The following is a 17,986-nucleotide window of genomic DNA, read 5'->3' on the forward strand; positions in this document are numbered from 1 at the left end:
TAGTTAGCACTATGGCCATTTAGGAGTCTCTGTATTAACCATTACCTACTGTGAAAAGATGTTTCTCTGACCAAAGTAGAGAACAACACAAATCTAAGAGAATAAATGGAAATATTTAGAAGGTAGATTGGCTGCATGACTATTTAACATAGCAACAACAACAGTAGGTTCCCCCACTAGAATCTATTATCTCTCCCCATGAGATTTTGACAAGGTTTACAGTACAAGGCATGAAATTCTTCCTGTCAAGCAGGGCTCATACTCAATAAAGAAGCAGTTGGTTTTCCCCACAGCCATCATGGCATTATTGTACCAGTGAGCACATCTTTCCAGGAAGGTCTTACCCACCACTGGGTAAGACTGTTGATACATTTCATTGATATCTTTTCTTCCCCAGTAGCCTGCGTAGCACCTTCTGGCACTATGTAAGCTAGCCAACAAGAAGAAAGTTTCCTGATCAGTTGAGGCCGATTTCTCTGTTCTGCATTCAAAGCGAGTAGTGTCTTCAGCAATAGGGTCTTACCAGCTAGTAAGATAATCAACCAAGAGCAATGGCAGTAGCCTGTATTGTTTTGGGTGCCTCTGGGGCCTCTATGACCAGTAATGTATAGGGAAGTATTCTGTGCCTTGGATTGAGATTTTCATTTAATAATCTATGTTTTCTGGAAGTAGTATTGTTTGCTTATTCAAACACCTTTTTTAAAAAATCTATTTTTAATTAACCTACAAACTAGTGGCTCTCTATAAGACTTCTTCATACAACCTTAATTTTGGTTAATTCCCACTCTACCTTACCTCCCTATCCCAATCTCCTGTTATACTTTTAATCCTCTTCCCTTCTCCATCTCAGTGATCACATTGCTTCCAGTCCACGTATTCAGGCTATAAACCTACAGGTTTTGTCTATTATGATTACAATTGTTCTAATTTATTATTAGTTGCTGTTAATGTCTTACTGTGCCTAGTCTTTATATTAGACATTATCCTAGGTATGTATGGGAGATCTTGAAATGTGACTTGTGGATAGGAGAAGGGCAACTGTATGTTAATGTATGCCACTGTTTTCCACTGTGATTTAAGAGGGTATAATATCATTCTTGATATGAAAAACTACTTCACAAAAGTAACCTAAAGAAGGAAGAGTTTATATTGGTTCATGGTGTGAGGGTACAGTTCATCATGGGTGGCACTAAGAGTGGCCCTGTGACAGCAAGGATATGAGGGAGCTGGTCACATTGTGTCTACAGTCAGGAAGCAGTGATGAGTGCTGGTGCTCAGATGATGCCTCCTTTTTATTCAGTCCAAGACCCTAGCCCATGCGATAGTGCTGCTCACATTCAAGATGAGTCTTCTCTCCTTAGTTAAACCTCTCTGCAAACATGTCCATAGACATGGCTAGAGGTATGTCTCCCAGGTGATTGTAAATCTAGTCACGTTGACAAACAAGATTAGCATCACAGTCTTCTAAGCTCAATGAAATGTCCACAAACCAAGAATGCTGGTTCTGTTTAATCTCTGGGGCTGACTATACTAGGTCTGTCCCCTTTCCTGCAGTGGTCTCCAGACTGAACATCACACCTGCTTTAGCCTGAAGCCACATCATCTATAGATGGCTATAACTGAGCTAATCTGCCAAGGACTTTTGAAGCATTTTCTCACCAATTTCCAGGCCTTTTCCCTGTTGACACTTTCAATACCACACTGGACACCAACAGCATTTCTTTTTGAGAATGAGTTTTGCTATGTAGTCCAGGCTGAGCTTGAACTTCGAGTCTCACTACATAGTCCAGGCTGAGCTTGAACTTGTGATCCTCCTGCCTTGGCCTCTCAAGGGCTAAGATTACAGATATACATCACCACACCTGCCAGCAGCAGTATTCTTGTCTAGAATCATGTTCAATGCTCAAACATCATAGAAGTTAATTTGTCATACAAAATAATGACAGTCATGAAGTCACAATGAGGGCAAGAGCCCTCCTTGATGTCATTCTTTCTTTGTTAAAGGAGAAGAGGGGAAAACCAATCCAGTTCCTATTTTATTGTTTATTTTGTTGTTTCCCTTTTCAATGTTGTCTAATAAGCATCTTTAGATTTATTTTATACAGAATGATTGTATATATGTGCATATTTTTCAATTTGAAATTACCTTTTCTTCCTATTATAAAAGGGATCTATGACAACAAAACTTCTCATTGCATGACATAAAAGCCCTTTCCACAATGAACATGTAGAAATATCGTGTGAAGTACAACACAGAACATCAATTTCTCATTGTCTTCTCTGGTCTTCAATCATCCTGCTTCTCCTCCATTTCACTGAAGCACATCTTCCTTCTGATTTTCCTGAAGAAGCATGGAAAGAATGAGAAGTAATGACCTCATGCTTTACAAGCAGAACCCACTCCACCCTGCTGCCATTCCTGGTGATCACCCTCTGTCTCCTGCCTGTGTAGATGATGATGGCCCCAACTTTGTGTCTCCAAACCAGATGTCTTTAAACACAAAAATCCCATGCCCATGTATACAATGACCTCCCTTCTTGCATATTTCAAATCCTAAATTTAATATGCTCAAAACAAACTATTTATTTGTTTATTTATTTATTTATTTTGGCAGTACTGGGGATTGAACCCAGGGTGCTGCACATACTAGGTAAGCATTCTAACCTCCATTCACTTTTTACGTTTTATTTTGAGACAAGGTCTCCTAAATTGTCCAGACTGGCCTCGAACCAATCTGTAGTCTATTCAGCCTTCAACTTTCAATCCTCCTGCCTCCACCTCCCAAGGACCTAGGACTGCAGATCTGTGCTACCAGGGTCAGTGCAAGCTCCTCAGTGTCTGTCCTACAAGCCTATTCTTTTCCCAGAGTTCCCAGTCTCAGCAAATGGCTTCACCATTCAAGTACTTAAACCAGAAATGTGGCAGTCTCATCTGTGACCGCTCCCTTTACTGTATACCTTCCATCTGATCCTTCAGTAAATACTTTGGCCCCCACCTTTAAAATCTACATCTACCTTACCTTTTCTAGCCACTACCTCACTCTTTCTCATACTACCATCCCAGTCCAAAGAGCTTTCATCTCACACCTGCCAAACCACAATAGCCCAGAACTTTCCTCCCTGCCTCCACTCTTTACCACCTTGAGTCAACTTAACAGCCAAGTAATCCTTTTATTTACTTTTAATTTTTTATGTATGTGTATATATGTGCATGTGCATATGTGTCTATGTTCATGGATGTGCTTATGTGTGTACATGCATGTGGAGGGCAGAGGTAAACATCAGCTATTGTTTCTCAGGAGCCATACACCTTTTTTGAGTCTCTCACTGAGACTAGGGGCTCACCGATTAGGCTAGGCTGGCTGGCCAGTGAGTCCCAGGGATCTTCCTGTCTCTGCTTCCCCACTGCTGGGGTTATAAGCATGCACCATCGTGCCAGGTTTTTCTATGTGAGGCCGAGGATCAAACTCAGATCCTCATGCTCATGCTGCAAGCTGTTACTGAGCCACTTCTCTAGCCCCCCAACTAATTCTTTAAAACATAAGGGCTGGAGATGGCACTCAGTGGTAGAGCAGTTGCCTAGCATATGCCAGTTCTTGGGTTTGATTCCCCACACCACAAAAATGCTATTCATGCCATGCTCCTGTCTAAATCCTCCAACTGCTTCTTTTTCTAAGTAAAAGTGAATGCCTGTGTAACCCTGGCTGATCAGGTACTTTGCTGCCTCTAGAAAACAGCTGCTAACCCTGTTTCCCTTTCCCGCTCCAGTCACATAGGCTTCCTTAGTGTGTTTGGTATACACCATACATACTTGCACCTCAGGACATTTGCATTTGCTCTTGCCTTTGCCTGGAATACTCTTACCCAAATGATATCATAGCTTTCTTCCTCATTTAGGTTTCTACTCACTTTTGTCTGGTTGATTGGCTTTATTTTGTTTTGAGACAGGGTCCCATGTAACCTAGGCTGGCTCCAAACTTGTTAGATAGTTGAGGAGGCTGATCTTGAACTTCTTTTTCTCCTGCCTCCACCTCCAGGTGCATGTTGGGATCATAGGCATGTGCCAGCACACCCAGCTCACATGTCACTTTAGCACTGCAGAGACCTTCTCAGGACTCCTCATGCCCTTAACCTGCTTCAGTTTTCCCCATAGTAGTTCCACTTTCTGACATTATAGTACTGCATTTTCTGGCATATGATCTGTCTTCTTCAAGTGGAATATAAACTAGGAGAGCAGGAGCTTTTTCTTGCTCACTGCTAGATCTTCTGTTCCTAAGGCAGCTTCTGGCACATAGATGCTCAATAAATATTTGTTTGGAATGAACAGATGCATGAAAGGCATAGCTGAAACTACAAGAAATGAAGGTGCCAAAAAGGAAAGGGGAACTTTCAAACTTTGGGTAGTATGCAGACAACCTGTGTTTTTGTAATGTTAGATTCAAGCTCGGGGGCAAAACTGTTGGTTTTCTTTCAATGCTATTCTCCTGTCTGCTGTAGGACACAAGGCCCCCTAGAGTAAGAGCCACCATGACTAACTTCAAGCAAAAGGGATATAAAAGCAAATGCCATGTCAAAGTGACCTGGGATCTTCCTTAAGAGATAGCTGCCAGCTGGGCATGATTGCTCACTCCTGTAATCCCAACACTTGGACTGAGGCAGAAGGATTGCCTCAGGAGTTCGAGGCCAGCCTGGCCAAGACAGTGAGACTGTCTCAAAAAGAAGTGTCTTTTTTTTTTTTTTTTTTTTTTTTGTCTTTTTGAGGCAGGGTCACCCTGTAGCCCCAGCTGTCCTGGAACTCACTATGTAAACCAGACTGGCCTCAAACTCACAAAGATCCGCCTGCCTCTGCCTCCCAAGTGCTGGGATTAAAGGTGTGTGCCACCACAACCGGCAAAAAGAAGTGTCTACTTGCTGCCTGCCCAAGTCCTGGATTCTGAGGTCCCTTGAGAATACATAACTACTAATAACGATTCTTTAAACAGAATATACAAAAAAACAGTCCAAAGGTAGAGTTAATAACCTGAGTGTATGTATTTCTGGTTTATAGGGGAGGAGGTTCGAGACAGGTTTCATCATGCAGCACAGACTGGCTTTGAACTTGCAGTCCCCAGCCTTAGCCTCCAGAGTGCTGGGACCACAGAGTGGGCACCATGCCCAATACGCGTGCGTGCGTGTGTGCGTGTGTGCGTGTGTGCGTGCGTGCGTGCGTGCGTGCGTGCGTGTGTGTGTGTGTGTGTGTGTGTGTGTATGTGTTTGCAGGCTAGATCCCTGGAGCCCATTGGCCAGTCAGCCTAACTAAATTGGTGAGCTTCAAGCTCATCAAGAGAATCTCTCTCAGTGAGGTGGAGAATGGTCAAGGAAGATTCCCAATGTCAACCTCTGGCTTCCATCCAAATGCACACCCGCGTGCACATGTATCTGTATATACTCATGAAAACACACACATTATACACATAAGCACATACACACATACCATATGCTTGTTCACAGAATAATAATAGTAATAAGTATGTTGTTAGAAACCTTATTTGTATTAGATAGAAAAAAAGAAAAACAGGAGCTACTGAGGGTCTAAGTCCAGGCAGCCAAAGAGTACAGTAAGCAAGATGAACAAAGATGCGCAGATGAGAGCAGCGATTAACCAAAAGTTAATAGAAACTGGAGAAAGAGAATGCCTCAAATAGTTGTTGAGAGCTAAATTAACTGAATGTGGCTGGAAGGATCAGTTGAAGGCACACTGTAAAGGTAATTAAAGAAAAAGGACTAGAACACCTAACTGTTGATGACTTGGTGACTGACAGTGCAAAGGAGGAACTCCTACAAAGAATAAGAACATTCCTTGCTCAGCATGCCAGTCTCTAAGGTTGAATTAGAATGTGTTGCTCTGTGGATTTATTTCTGAAAGTAAAACTTGCCATAAATTAGAAACCAATTTCCCAAAGTAAAGTCCTTTTTTGTATGATGGCCTAGAGCTACATTGATCGGCATGAACAAGTCTCACCAACTCAATGCTGAGTGAATAATGCAAGTTTGGGAATTATCATTTGTACATAGCTTAAAAATACATAGAACAACCCTGTATATTATTATTTTAATGTATATTTAATTGAGTTTTGTACATTTCATATCTTAATCAAATTTAGACCTCCTGCCTGATCTGTGCCACCCCATAGTCCCACCGGATTTCATGCACTCTGTCATATATGTTAAGGTCTATCCTGTCAAGATTTTGTACATCTGAATGTCCCTCATGCAAATTCATCCACTGGAGTCTAGTCAGCCTATCTAGAGTCGGAGACTCCCTTAAAGAAGAACAACTCTCCCTTACCCAGCAGTAAGGGGTCGTCAATAGTTCCTTGCTAAGGTTGAGGCCTGCTGCCCATTTCTCCAGTTCTATTCTAAGTTTTTGTCTGATTGAGTCAGCATGGGTCTTGTGCATGCTGTCACCATTGCAGGAAGTTCATATGAGCAAGTTCCCAGAGGCCTGAAAGCCTCTATTTCCTTACGTTCGTGCACCAGCCAGCTCTTACAATCTTTCCACACCCTTTTCTGCAGTGGTCCCTGAGCCATGGGTGGGTGAGATTTAACATAGGAGTCTTATCCAGGGACAAACACTCTGCAGTCTCTTATTCTCTACACCTTGGCCAGTTGTGGCATTCTGTGTGCATCACCCTCTGTTGCATGAGGAAGTTTCACTGGTGAGAGTTGAGAAATGCATTAGTATTCTCTCTACCTCCTGTTCCACTATGTTCCATGAGCCTTAGGTGTAGAGGTCCCACTGTAGATGTGTCACTTAGGGCTGGGCATCTCTCAGACACATATTCTCTGTGTTTAACCAGTTGTAGAACTCTGTAATAGCCTCCATATGTTGCAAAAAGCAGCGAGCACAGAGTGGAGGTGGCAAGTGAACAACCCTGTATTATTTATGAACATCCTCACTGTAATAATGGTAGAAAAGATTTCAATATAGCAGTAGCTCCAGGGAGATACTCTAGAAAGATACATATTTAATGTCATCTATGTTTGGGTTCTAAAATGAATGACAGAAGCTGATGGTATAGCTCATGACAGAACTATGCTAGTATATACAAAAACCGAGGTTGGATTCCCAGCATCAAAAACAAATTTTAAAGTCCCTAACAATCAAACAAAATAAAAGCCTCAGGTAAATATGACAAAGGATTACAGTTTGATAAAGCTAAGTAGTAGATATATGTGTCTCCATATCTTGATCTCTATAACTTTTATATGCTTGAAATATTAATGAAAAGCTAAAAATAAAAGTAATCCAATAATTAAGAAAAACATTGGAAAATGGAAAAAAAGTGTGTAATCTCATCACTTAGAAATGTTAACGTGTTGACATAAAATGGTTTGCTGATTTTTAGTACTGATTGAACCATGTATTCTGTGTCTAACCAGGATACTTGGCTACTCAAGACATTCTGCAGGGACAGTTATGATCAAAATAGTTATATGCCTCCTTATCAAAGAAGCTTCTTTTTGCAACAGAGGAGAGTATTGCAGAATTCCAGAATTGCTCAAATGCAGAAAATAAGTGTCTGTGAGATGCTTAACCCTAAGTGACACATCTTCAATGCAAACTCTGCACTTAGGATTAATCCATCTCTTAACTCTCACCAAAGAAGTTTCCTTAAACAGCAGATGGTGATTAACACAGAAACCCACAATTGGCCAATGTGCAGAGAACAAGAGACTGCAGAGTTCTTATCCCTGAATAGGACAGCGATTTGAAAACTCTGCCTCCCAAGGCTCAGGGATCATTGCAGAAGAGGAGGCTGAAAGATTATAAGAGCCAGAAGGGCTGGATGGCCACAACGAAACAGAGTCTTCCACATAGCTGGTCAGTTAGTCATATGAACTCACAGCAATGGTGACAGTATGCACAAAACCTATACAAACTCAAATCAGACAAGATCCCAGCATGGAAAAGGGAAGTGGGTAAGAAATACCAACACAACCAAGGAACGTTTTGCAATTGATGGCTGCTGGGAGTGGGGAAAGACAATGTCTTACCAGGATGGGATTCTTGTTGGGCCCAGTGTACAGGCCCACACTGAAGGACATTTAGAAACACAAATCAGACTCTCTCTATATTTGAGAGTTCATTAAATTGTGCAGAGGGCAGTGGGGGGAGATATGGATAAGGGAGGGGAATCTAAATATCAAACTATATTGTATGAATCACAAAAATTCAGTTAAAGATGTAAAGATAAAAAATAGCTATATGCATATATGGAAATGTCATAATAAGCCACTTACATTGATTGTACAATTGAATTTTTAAAGAAAATTTCATTTAGTATGGCATGGTGATGCACACCTGTAATTCCAGCAATTGGTGGGGGTGGGGGGTGGAGGCAGAATGAAGAGTTCAAGAACATTTTCAACGAAATGGTGTACAAGGTCAGCCTGGGGTACCCGACACTCTGATACTATGTCTCCAAAGAAAGAGAGAGAAAGAGGAGAGGAGGAGGAGGAGGAGGGGTGGGGGAGGAGGAGGAAGAGGATAAAGAGGATATGGAGGAGGAGGAGAGGAAAAGTAAAGAAAACATCATTTTCAATACTTTAAAGAATATACTGTGGGCCAATGCCACTATGGCATTGTTGAATGACCCCCTGCCTTATGTGCTACTGTCAAAAGAGTCATAGCTCTGTTACCTTTAAAATGTATGTTTAAGGTTTTACAATGGACTAGAAATCAATACTTGTCAAAGAGATCTCCCACCATTTTCTGCACAGAACAGTAACTAATTTTTTATTGATCATTTGCTCAGTGTCAGGCCCTATTCTGAGCACTTCTCCCATGTTTGAACACATTTGATCCACTACCATCTGAAATGAGGGCTCTTATCAGAACTATCCCCATTTTCTAAAGGAGAAAACGGAAGCACAGAGAATTCAAGTAACTTGCATGCAGTTACATGAACAGTAATACTGGAGCCAGGATTCCTACCAGGCATTCTGACTCCAGAGCCCTTGTTCTTAACTACGATAAAATCTTATTTTCAGTACTGGTAATTTTATAGCAACAATACTTCGGGTTGTTGCTGTGCAATGAGTGGAATCATTAGCATGAGCTGACAGCTGCAAAGCAGATAGACACGACTTTTATTAGATCATTAATATAACTTTGGTAATGTTGTCTGCCCATAGGTTTTCAGTGCTTTCTGAATGACTGAAAGGAAACACAAGAAAACCAACTGATCTTTCCATACAGAGACATAAAAAGGTTACTTTCCTAGGTCAATCAGAAAAGACAGTCTTCAAGGGAGTCTTTTCTATTACTTTCAATTTCATTGATCTTTTCGTGAATAGTAGCTTTGAGGGGGATAGGGGTGCGGTTGAGACAAGGCCAATTCAATTCGCTGGCCTTGAATTCACTCTATACCAGAGACTGGCCTTGAACTCCTGATCCTCCTGCACCAACATGCCCAACAATAGCAGATTTGTTTAAGTATATAATTTACTCATTTATAGTGAATTCAGAGCTAGAGATATAGCTCAGTCAGTGACAGAGTACTTGTCTAGCAAACCTAAGGCTCTGGAGTCGATTCCTAGTACTACCACTACTAAATAAAAGATATAATGAATTCAAGGGGTTTGAGTATGTTCATGTGCTCCCTGGGAGTCACTCTCCACAATCCTCACACAACTTTAGATGACTATTCAACCACTTTTTGTCTATTATCTTTTTCTAAATATCTCATGTATTTTGAATAGCTTCTTTCACTTAACATGATACTTTCATGGTAGGCTAGTCATACAATGAGTAATTGGCAATAAGAATGGACCACTCACTGGGCGTGGTCTCAAACACACACACACACACACAAAAAAAAGACGAAAAAGAAAGGGACCACTCATTAACCTATTTTTTTTTTCATTAACCTATTTTTAAGGGACCAGGGGATGGAACTTAAGGTCTTGGGCATGCTAGGCAAGTGCTCAACTCTTGAGTTACATTCCAAGTCATCATTAATTTTTTTTGAGACATGGTCTCCCTGTAGCCTCAGCTGGCCTGGAACTCACTTCGTAGACCAGGCTGGCCTCAATTGCACAGACATCCACCTGCCTCTGCCTCCCAAGTACTGGGACTAAAGGTGTGAACCAGCACACCCAGCATCATTAATCTTTTTAACATAATTAATTTAATACATCACAAGAATTCAGACATATTTATCCTTTCAACTTTTTATTTTTAAAATTGTGTGTGTATATGCATGCATGTGTGTGCGCATGTGTGTGTTCATGTGCATGTGTGCATGTGCCTATGGAGGCAAAAGGACAACTTTCGGTGTCATTCCTTAGCCACTTTTAGACAGAATTCCTCACTGGCTTTAACTCACTTCATGGCCTAGGATAACTGGCCAGTAAGCCCCAGAGATCCACCTGTCTCTGCTTCCTCTGTAGCACGGAGATTATAAACTTGTACTATCATGTCCAGCTTTTTTACACAGGATGTATGGCTGGAACCTATGTAAACTTTATTGACAATATTTTATTGACTGAACTATCTCCTCAACCACTAAGTGTGTTTTGTTATACATTTTTTAAAGACAGAGTCTCACATAGCCTAGGCTGGCCTCCAATTGTATATAGCTTAGGACAGCCTTGAACATGATCCTCCTGCCTCTTCCTCCCAAGTTCTGGAGTTACAGTTCTATACCATCATACCCAGTTTATTTGTTGCTGGGAATTGAACCCAGGGCCTTGTACATGCTCAGCAAGCTCTCTACCAACTGAGCTACAGTCTGGATCCCCATATTTTTGTTGGGATAAAATACATAATACAAAACGTACCATGTTAGCAATATTTTTACTTTAAGAATAGGTCTCATCTCAGTATGTATCACAGTAGCTGCAAAGTCCATCCATGTTGTAGCATTCGTCAGAAAGCTGTTTCATTGTATGCATAGACCATATTTTGTTCATCCATTCATCCATAGTGAATGTTTGGGTTGTTCCTACTATTTGGCTATTGTGAATAGTGCTATTGTGAACATGGATATGCAAACATCTTTTTAAAAAATATTTTATTTATTATTTTATTTTATGTGTATGCGTGTATTGCCCTCATGTATGTGAGTGCACCTGTGTCATGCAATCCCGTGGAGGTCAGAAGAGGGCATCGGCTTCCCCTGGAACTAGAGTTAAGGATGGTTCGTAGCTGCCATGTGGGTGCTAGGAATCGAACCTGGGTCCTCTGCAAGGGCAGTCAGTGCTCTTAAATGCTGAGCCATCTCTCCAGCCCCAGCAAACACCTTTTTTGAGTGTCTGTTTTAAGTACTTGTTTGATCGCATGGCAATATTTCATCTAGGTTTTTTTTCAGTGCTAGGGATTGAATTTAAACCTGACACTTGTTGAATAGGCGTTCTACTATTAAATTATAGCCCTAGCCCTGCATCTAAATGTTTTAAGTAATCTCCATACTGTTTTCCATAGCATTTATATTATTTTACATTCCCACCAGTAGTGAACAATGTGATCCTATATCTCCTCATCTTCATCAATACTTCATTAATACTTGTTTTAGGATTCTTTGCTTGCTTTGTTTTATTAACGTAGGGTCTTGCTATGTAGCCCTGGATGTCCTGGGATTTGCTATGTAGACAAGGCTTGCCTCTAACTTGAAGAGAGTCTCCTGCTTCTGCCTTGTAAATACTGGGATTACAGGTGTGTACCATCAAACTCAGCTAACTCTTGTGATTTCTGTTGTTGTTGAGACAGGTCCTCATGTAGCCCAGGATTGCCTTGAGCAATCAATCATTCTGTATTTTTTAAACAGTAACCACTCCAAAAGCTGAAAAGTAGTATCCCATTATGTTTTGTATTTGTACTTCCCTAAGGATTATGCCTTATAGTTTGTCTATTTTTCTTTTTTTCTGTCTCTTCTTTTTGAGACAGGGTCTCCCTGTAGCCCTAGCTGGCCTGGAACTCTCTATGTAGACTAGGTTGATCTCGATCTCACAGAGATACGCCTACCTCTGCCTCCTGAGTGCTGGGATTAAAAACATGCACCATCACACCTGGCTATGTTTTTCCTATTTTAAATAAATCACAGTGTTTATTGAATACCTCACAAGAATGAAAGAAACTGTTTATAAAACAAATAATTCCTACATGCCTACAAGTTGCTAAATTTAGATTGTTTAAAGTCAAGTACACCTGTGCCTGAAGAAACTAATTGCTTCAATAATTTAAACATTTCTATGGTAGACACTGCCAAACACTTGTCACAGGTTAAGTTAACCAGAAGTCAACCCTCTTGCAAGTTGCTAAGGAGTGCCTTGAGGATGAAGTCCTATGGGAGCGAGGAAAAGGCAGTATTGAGGTGCTCAACATTTTGTGCAAGGGGGTGTTGCATGCATGCATGTGTCACACCTGTACACTGCGCATGTGGAGGTGAAAGGAGGACATCCAGTGTCTTCCTCTATTGTTCTCCTCCTTGTGCCCTCAAAACAGGGTCTCTCACTGAACCAGAAGCTCAATGTTTATGCTACATTAGCTGACCAGTGAGCTCCCAGGATCTGCCTGTATTCACTGGCTAACACTGGGATTATAGGTACACAGAGACGTGCCCAGCTTTTTATTTAGGTGCTGGGGATTTCAACTCAGGTCACCATGCTTGCACCTGCTGAGCCATCTCCCCAGCCCTCACCATTTTTATGAGTATTTAAGAGTCCCGAGATGAAAACAGTTAAATATCACTGGTAGAGCACACTCGAGGAGGTAAAAATCTCAGTCACTTCAAATCAAATATTTACCTGGATACTGATATTAAGAATCACTCTCCTATGCCTGATTAATATTCTCTCTCCCTCCCTCCCTCCCTCTCCCTCTCCCTCTCCCTCTCCCATTGATTTCCACAAAATGTCTACCCTCCTATTAGCTAAGGTTCTACTCACATCATTTCTATATCCTGTAGACATCAAATTACTCCTACAATTGCTGTAATATGCAGGCAGTAGCATTCTCCTTGATGAAGAAAGATTGGATGGTTTAGATACAGTTTGTTTTTTAGAACTTACAAACGTAGAGAACCATTATGTTGCTGAGTATGCTAATGATAAGAAACATAGCCCATTCTTCTACACCATAAGATGAAATTGGATTTTTTAAAATGCACTTTTAAATTATTTTTAGTTTTTATGTGTATGAGTGTTTTGCCAGCATGTTGTAAGTGCACTCATGTCATGCAATACCCTCGAAGGTCAGAAGAGGGTGTTGGATCACCTGGAACTAGAGGTACAGATGGTTGTTAGCTGCCATGTGGATGCTGGGAACCAAACCCAGATCTCTACAAGAGTGGCCAGTGCTCTTAACCACTGAGCCGTCTCTGCAGCCCCTGAAATGGCACTTTTGTAATCAAGACATTTTCAGAAAACATCAATAGCATCTATTGAAAATTTATCCTGAAGAATAAAGTAATTGCCATCAGAAGGTTAGATTCTCAAATCTGAATGAGATCTACAAGGAATATGGAAGTTCGGCACCTCTGTTTATTTTAATCTGAGTATGGAAACCACCAGAGAATAGAAAAGCACCCAAAACTCCACCAAAGTGCCAGTATGTTCCTCCAGTGGCACAATAGGTCTTAAAAGCAAGTCATGCTACAGAGGACACAGAAAAAGCAAAGATCCGAAGCACATGGAATAAGGACTCTCTATAGCAATCAAGTGCCAAATTAGAGGAGAGCATTTTCAATTTGGGGACTTTTTGCTTTTTGGAAAGAAAATATGATGCTTTCTCTAATAGACATGAAAAAGATATATACATGGCTTGCTAAATTTAGTTGTAGCATTGTCACAACAGTGATGACAAAATGTTCCTCTGACCACAATGTATTTGAGTGCAAACTGTTCCTCTTTCCAAGCTCAGGTCTGAGCATATATAAGTTCCTACTGAGTGACACCCACTCTCCCATAGCAGGACTCCTTGACAGTGGAGAATAAGGATAGAGCTGGCCTCCATAAGCCAGGGAACATACTAGGAAATTGAACTGTATCCTTACAGGGTAGATCCACTGCCTTTATATCCCTTTCCAGCTGACCCAGCTTTACCATGGCCAACCTACAGCAGCCTCCATAGTATGCTATGCACTGGGTAGTACCTTTGCCATCTGAGGCTTGAGAACCAGTGGGTCAGAGTCTTCCCAGTTCTCTGATTCTTCACAGTGACTCTTTTCTCCAAATGGCTTCATAATCACAGCTTGCACTCATAACTGGCCTGAAGATAAAGGGGCAGGAAGAAACAGGAAATTAAGTGACAGCAAAGGAGAAATGAAAGAAAAAGGACTGAGAACAAATAGGGCAATGCCAGCAGAAAGGAGAACAACAGAAGAGGAAGCACAAGCAATGAGGGAACTATAAAATGAAATATGAAAAAGTGCTAGAAATTCTAATAATAGTTCCCATTTTATTGTGTTTTATGTACTAGGTACTAGATAAACATTTACTGGAGTTTCTTCCTCTCACATCTCATTTAATCCTTACAATAAACCTAGTGAAAGGTACTACTATGCCTATTTTACAAGAGATAAAACATCTCTTGTGATAACAAAAAAAATTTTTTTTTAAAGCTCTCAGAACATTTTTTAAAGTCAAGAAAGGAAAAGATAAAATAGTTTTTAAATGAGACAAATAGAATAAAAATCAGATGATAGAAATAAATTATAATAAGTACAAATAAATTCTAAAGTTAAGACAATGATTTCCTACTGGAAACAGAAAGAAAATTTGCACTCCATTCTGTTTCCAAAAACAAATCTAAAACATAACATCACAGAAAATAAAGATGTAGGAAAATATACCAGGCACATATTAGCCAAAATAAAGCTTATAAAGCTATAGTTAAGATTAGCCTAAATAAACTTCAAGGTGAAGTGTAAGACTGTCCTAAATGATGAAGCTAAGGTTTACTAGAAAGCTATAACAATTCTAGAGATTTGCATGCATCTGATAAAATAGCCTCAATAGAAATATGTAAAAGAAAATAATTATAGTGTCAGAGTAGGAAATATAAACACCTGCCTCTCGATAATTGGTAGATCCAACACACTGGAAACAAAATTAACCAATTATTCAGGAGCAGTGGCTGAAGTCTATAATATCAGTATTCAGAGTACACTGAGGCAGGAGGACTTTGAGTTTGAAGCCAGCCTGGGCTACATGATGAATATAAGATTGGCTTGTGCTACATAATAAGATCTTGTCATAACAACAACAACAACAATACACACACACAAATTAACAAGTATGAAGTGATTTAATAAACGCAAGTAGAGCACAGGGCCTAAGTTCAGAACAGACATTTTTATCAAACATCCATGGACCATTTACAATAATAAACTATTCCTTTCACTATAAAGTGAAATTCATTAAATTTTCAAGGACTGGTACCATCTGGAAGCTGGGAATACAAGGGGTGGAATGACTGTCCTTTGCTTCTCAACTAAGAACTGGCAAGGCTGGCCTTGGTCTCTTAGCTAAGTATGCACCAAGGATGCTGTTGGGGAAGTCAACTTATTCTATGGCCCAGGGTCCAAAAAGACAATATATTGAAGATATGGGAGAGGTGGGGTAAGGTGGAGGCTACATTAGAATGGGTTTTTGCTGCCCTCCAAGCCTGATGTTTTCTAAGAGAAAGGTGAAGCTTCAAGGAGATATTTGCATAGGGATCTAGCCAAAAGGCAGACATGCAAAGTGGCCTCTGGGGATGCAGTTAGGATATACAAATCAGAGTGCTGATTCCTGGGGAGAGTAACTAGTATGCAAAGAGACCCTAGTCAGAGAACCTTTGTGGATTGAGGCCTGAGACTGGAGTTTTATTTGGTTGAATGTAAATATTATTATCCTTCATTTTCAAGGCAAACAATGGAGACCTTTCATGGTGCTGGGACAGGCCACCAATGTACAAATGGCACAGTTGAATATTTAAACACAGAACCCTGAGATGAGCATGCTAAAGAGAGGAGTTGGGATACACTATTTAGGCTGTTAATAGGCTCTCTTGGGCCAGCTATGGTAGTTCAGGCATATAATCCCACCACTTGGGAGCCTGAGGCAGGAGGATTGCCTGGAGTGCAAGGTCAGTCTGAGCTGGAAAAAAAAAAGAGCTGCATTGACAATGGCAAGAATTGGACCTGTCCTTCCTGGGCCAGGGAAGGGAGCAGGGCCCTAGAGAGGTGTTTAGATGTTTGGTGAGAGGGAACAATGAAAAGTTTAAGGAGACACTGGCTGAGATGCTGGACTAGTGCTAACACTCAGAGGCCCTTCCTCTTTCAGTGACTGGAGGGTTGGAAAGCAGAGCAGGGCCAACTGCAGAAAGGGAGGGTTCACAACCTGAGAAATGAATGCCAAGGAGCAGTGGCTAGGAATAATAGTGTTTTCTTGGAAGGTGAGGGATTCCAGGCCTTCAGACCTTTAGACAAGAATTAACAGTTGTAACAACTCATCTAAGAAAGCCAGCTCTTCCACTTTGTTTGAAAAGCCTTGCTTAAGCTGACCTCCTCCTCCTCTTCTTCTCTCTCCTCCCTTTTCATTCATATTCTCCCCCTGCCCCACATTCTTAAATGTCTTGTTCAATTCCTGTCCAATCCAGGAAGCATTCAAAAACAAATCCAACCACATTTGTCTGTCTCATTTTTTCTGAACCTGTCTCACAAATTATTTTTCCTATTTGTTTGTTGTCCTTGTTATTTTGAATTTTCTCTAATCGTTTTGTTTTCCAAACTTAACTAGAAGCACAGGAACTATTATCTTTTGTTTGTTGGTTTGTATCCATCACAGAACCACAAAATGTGTAATGTATTCATAGATTAAAATATATTTATTGGGCATACACTATGTTCAGTATAGCATATACTATATCTGAGTGCTGGGGACATGGTTGGGAATATATGACAAAAAAAATCTCTGCCTTATGAAGCTTACATTCTAGTATAGAGAGACAGTGATCCAGGAAGGGGGAAAGGGGGGTATGTTGATGGAGAGGACAATTTTCAATGGGATGGCCAAGATGGGCTTCAACAAGATGTCTGAATAAAGGAAGAGCAGAGAGCCAGGTAGATCTTGGGGTAGAAAAGCAATCATCAAAAGAAATAGACACAACAAAGGCCCCCAAGGCAGGAGTAGGCTTGGACTGTGAGAGGAAGAGCAAGGAGGTAAGTATGGCTAGGGGAGGGAAAGGAAGCTAGGGGACAAGAGGTTAGGGAGGAAATGGCATCACACAGGGTAGGGCCTTGGAGGTCCTTGTGATGACGTTGGCATTGGAGAGTTCTATGCTGTGGGTATGCGGGTCAATGATAGGGTGCTTGCCTAGCACTGTGAAGCCCTGGATTCTATGCCTAGCTGAAGAAGGAAGGAAGAAAGGAAGGAAGAGGAGGGAAAGAGACAGAAGAGAGGGAAAGAAGAGAAGGAGGTAGGAAAGAAAATAAAAAAGAAAAGAAAATCCAAGGTAATTTGATTACTTTTGTAAACTTTGGAGGGTTAAGAGTTTCTGAGCTTCAGGATATTGACCCAGCACTTGCTGTGGCATGCCTATTGTGCCTCAGGTGACACCAAGATGGTCCTATCAGAGTCCTCTTTCACAAACTCCACTCCTTTCACTCAGCCACCGAAACCTGCAGAAGAAAGTCACTTGCTAAAGAGAACTTTCAATTAAACACAAGCAACGAGGAAACGTGTGCTCCTAAGCACATTACAGTCATCTGTTATTCTCTGGGGTTCCAAGGGATGTCTTCCCTAAGCCATCCTCAAGTAAACTCAGAATCAAAGAACGGGGCACTTGCTCTACACACATGGCTTCAAGGTGAGCCCCCTGATGGCTGTTCCTTACAATGAGTACTTGAGTAAGCTTGAATCTTATGGCAGAAATCTTTCTCTCTGTCTCTCTCTGTCTCTCTCTGTCTGCTTGTTTCTTTCCTCTCTCTCTCTCTCTCTCTCTCTCTCTCTCTCTCTCTCT

At 41.0% G+C, this 17,986-nt stretch overlaps 1 long non-coding RNA gene and 1 pseudogene across 1 annotated transcript in view; one reads left to right on the forward strand and one right to left on the reverse strand.

Annotated features, from left to right (window-relative positions):
• Positions 1 to 2,042: 2,042 nt before the first annotated feature.
• The window catches only part of LOC115072238, a 23,137-nt gene continuing 7,193 nt past the window's right edge, over positions 2,043 to 17,986 (reverse strand). Inside the window, exons 2-3 of the long non-coding RNA XR_003851305.1 lie at positions 14,136 to 14,251; positions 2,043 to 2,342 (exon numbers count right to left, since the gene is read on the reverse strand). This is a non-coding gene — a long non-coding RNA (uncharacterized LOC115072238). The remainder of the gene's footprint in view (positions 2,343 to 14,135; positions 14,252 to 17,986) is intronic.
• Positions 5,604 to 5,862, forward strand: LOC103742791 (annotated as a pseudogene).

This window comes from Nannospalax galili, unplaced genomic scaffold, assembly GCF_000622305.1.
Source record: "Nannospalax galili isolate Female #2095 unplaced genomic scaffold, S.galili_v1.0 scaffold311, whole genome shotgun sequence".
Lineage (NCBI taxonomy): Eukaryota > Metazoa > Chordata > Mammalia > Rodentia > Spalacidae > Nannospalax > Nannospalax galili.